The sequence below is a fragment of the Panthera pardus genome, unplaced genomic scaffold, assembly GCF_024362965.1.
Source record: "Panthera pardus isolate Hobbes unplaced genomic scaffold, ASM2436296v1 HiC_scaffold_16, whole genome shotgun sequence".
Classification (NCBI taxonomy): domain Eukaryota; kingdom Metazoa; phylum Chordata; class Mammalia; order Carnivora; family Felidae; genus Panthera; species Panthera pardus.
Genome location: NW_026526721.1, coordinates 81801690 through 81805723, shown reverse-complemented (window position 1 = coordinate 81805723; position 4034 = coordinate 81801690).

Below are 4034 nucleotides of genomic sequence, written 5' to 3'. Positions count from 1 at the left end.
GACGCACAAAACAGAGAGAGGCAGACAGGGACTCGGAGGGGCTGGGAGACAGAGCTGCGTGTAAAACAGGCACAGAGAGGGACAGACAGATGGACAAAGAGCAGACAGAGGTGGCACAGAATCAGGGAGGGTGACAAGAAAGGAGAAGCAGAGACAGGAGAGGAGAGATGGGGGAGGCAGGGGAGACAGGAGAGACAAGGAGGGGGATGCCAATGGTGGGTGGGGGCGGAGACCAAGAAAGGAACAGATTTCGGAGTTGCTGTGGAGGAAAAAGTGAAGATATAGCAGGAGCCTGGCTTCGGGGAGGAAAAGCGAGGGAGGAGATGGTGGTGTGACAGCTTGAGGTGGGGAAATGGGGAAAGGAGTCACGGTCGGAAGTGACAGGAAAGACCTGCGGGGAGAGACACCGGAGCTCCCCTCTTAGAGGCACTGGCAGCAGCCTGGCAGAAAGCATCGCTGCCACCTCGTAAACCCTTGGTTTGTACCCACCTATCTATATTTATACACATAGCTATAGACACATACGGATCTAAACCACACAGGCACGCATGGGCTAGCGTGCATTCTGGATCCATCAGGCTCCAGAAGCCAGATTGGGAGGTTATCTAGGACAGCAGCACGCAGTCCTAGAACAGAGGAAGGTTATCGCTTCATCAGAGGGCCAGGGGAAAGTTCACGCCCCCCACCTCCCAGCTGTCCTCTGTGGCGGCCAGTACCCCTGGTGCCAGAATGCTCCTTCTGCACCTGTCTGAGCCTGGCTCCGCAGCTCTGTCCTTTGTTTGAATGTGCTCAATCTGAGCATGAAAGCAAGCAAAATAGTGGCCAGGTCAAAAAAGAAAGAGGAAAACCTTGTTCCCACAGCCCGTTTTGTAGGGAAATTGACTTTGTAAGAGAAGAGGGCTGTGTGTGGACCCTGGGTGGGTGGTCTTGAGGCACATGGGAGAAGGCTGGGAAGGCGCCCTGTGGCTCTTAGATAATCTCCACTTGCCCCACACAAGAGCTCCAGTAAGGGGACAGGAGAGGGTACTTAAATTTCCAAGATGGCAGCGCTGAAGGTGTGCTCAAAGACCCAACCGCCCCACATCGTCATTTCCGGGAGAGGGAGCTGTGACCCAGAAAGGTCCTACAGCTTGGTCAGCGCAGAGGTAGGCAAGGGGCCTTTTGCCAAGCAGCTATCATTTCCTCCAAACAGTCCCTTGGTATTGATGACCTTCCCCTCTCTTTTTCTGTAATGGCTCTGACTCACCCACATCAGTGCTGAACACGTGTGCTCACAGCTCTTGGAAGACAGGACACTATTTGTTTTAAGTTTATTTTATTTATGTTGAGAGAGAGAGAGAGAGAGAGAGAGAGAGAGAGAATCCCAAGCAGGCTCTGCACTGTCAGCACAGAGCCTGACACGGGCCTCAGACTCACCAACGGTGAGGTCATGACCTGAGCCAAAATCAAGAGTCGGACGCTTAACCGACTGAGTCACCCAGGCACCCTGAGTGGATGCTGCTTTTATTCTGAGACAGATGAACTTTGTACATGTTGTGAAAGTTCTGTGCGCAGACCCTCCTGTGCACTTTTCACTGAAGCCCCAGGAAGACCTAAGGGCTTGCTTTAGTACGAGCAATACTTGTTAGGGCTGCAGTAGACAAAGCCAAAAACTAGCTCAGCCCAGGGAAAGCGCGTCACGTGCACCCCAGGATTTCACCTGGCAGAGATCAGCTTTTTTATGCGGTCTCCATGAACCCAGCTCATCTCTGGGGACCCCCTGAGCCCTGTCCCCAGGCACTCACCTAGAAGCAAAGGTCAGCTCCTCAGACTCACATTACCGCCTGAGCCTGATCCAGTCCACTTGGTTCAGCCACTCTGGCCCAGTTCTTTGGGTCACCCTGGCCAGCTTCAAGTGTCACCTTCATGTTAATCTCTAGTTCATGGGTTGTTAGCCTCATGGAGTGAGGAATCCTTTTGAGCACATGGTTAAGGTCATGGAGGTTCTTATAATAATGCCCATATTCACAAAGATGTTGCATGGTGTCAGGGGATTCATGGACTCTCTGAAGACTGGCTGAAGAGTCCTGACATCTTCAGGCCTTAGGAAGCCAGTTCCAGGGGTGGAGGTCCTAAGACCCCACCCATTTCAGAAGGAAGCTGTAGCCCTGATAAGGGGGCATTCTTGGACACTTTCTACCAATGTCTTCTTTTCCTCTTTCTGTCTCAGAGATTCCTCTCCAGGCAACTATTTCTTCCATGTCAAAAGTCAGATGTAAGCTACACTATCCCCTAGCTACATGTCAGACAAGCTCCGATGACACATAGTCCAAAACTCATTGCTACTTTCCCTTGGACTCTGTCTCTCTCTCCATCTCCCCTCCCAATGGCCCTTCCTCACTCAGTCTGTGATCCCGACTCTGTTTTGCCGGGACTCAGATGAGCACCAGATCCTGACATGGCTCAAGGAGATGAGCAGTGTAGGTGACTCATGTGCAGAGCTGAGAGCTGGTACATCTTGTCCCCTCCTCAGCCATAGGAGACCATGGATGGCCACGTTCTCAGAAAAAGGGCCTCCGAGGGCAAGAGTGGGTGGGAAGAGGAGAGAAGCCAGAGGAGAAACTGGGTGGAGGAGGGGAGCTACTGAGTGAGGAGTCTCTGCAAATTCCAGCCCCTGAGCACTGCCCCCCACCCCTGCTGCTGTACTCCTTTCCCAAGAGCTGGTGAGAGTAGGTGGTGGGCTCCAGGCCTTGGGCCCAGGCAGAAGGAGCTGAGAGGCCTTTGTGTGGAGGGGAAATGACAGGAGGGCTGGAGTCTCTGGGGGGCCAGGGCAGGGTAGGGGCATGGGAAGTTCCTCATGGAAGGCCCAGGACTCAGGGTGGGCCGAGGCTCAGAAGAGTGAGGGCAGGCCTCTCACCGAGGGGGTCTAGCCAGCCTGTGGGGTGGCCCAGGCATCCAAAAAGCCTTTAGATGGAGAAAGCTGCTTAATCTTCCCCTGGAAATCAGGAAGTTGGAACCCACACAGCTGATTAGGGGGCCAGAGGAGCAATTTCAGAAAAAAGATTAACAGAATTAAAGTTGGCTCATGGGGGGGAGTAGAAGAGAGGGCGCCTGGGGCAGGTAGGGGCTGAGAGGGTGGTCCGTGAAGCCCCTGCACCCTCAGCCCAGCTGGGAGGGGCTTCTGGGGAGGAGGTGGGGACCCTTGCTGGGGTGGGGTGTATGGGAGGGTCAGGCCTGTCATCTGGGGGGGTTCCGAGGGGGTGAGGGAAAAAGTAGACAAGGACTATGACAGGGGTCTGAAGATCATACAAGAGCTCTGAGAGGGGGTAGCAAGAGGTCAGGAACAGAGCCCAAGTCGGACCTCCAGTCCAAGCAGGGCCACTGTGGGGGCAGCTCTGTGGTGAGCGCTTGGTCCTCTAAAATGTCCCTTTCCCGCCCTAGCTCTTCTGACTATGCAGGAAAGAAGGGCAAGAAAGTGTATGGTGGTTGGGTTACTGTTGGCAGAAGATGTACCCCAGGCCATCCTGGGGCTGGGGTGGGGGCGGCAGGTACAGGGGCTGTGGTCCCAGGAGACGCTAGGTGGCAGGACAAGGACAGTCCTGGACAATGGCCTTGTCCCGCTTCAGGTCTAGACGGGAGAGCTGGGGCCGGAGGACAGCCAGGGTCTGCTCCAGTCACACGTGCGCATGCACACACATCCACTCAGCCATACTTGCTCGCTCTCACATTCCCTACACCCTCCCCCCCACATCCACGCATGCACACTTAAACATACATTTAAATAACTTGCAGACGTATATTAGCAAAAACATTCCATCTGGGTTGGGATTTCTCTCATTGCTTTGAATTCCCCTGGGTTTTAACTTGAAAAAAAAAAATGGGAAGAGGCAAAGATTTGACTAATGTTGGGTTAAGGTTTTTTTTCTTACCCCTTTCTTTCTTGGTTAGTGACTGCCAAGAATTTATGTTTGTAAAAGGAAAAGAATTAACTGTGTTGATTAAGAGGCAAACTCCCTGGAAATGTTCTTTCTTAACCCTTTGGTACCTTTTCAGTG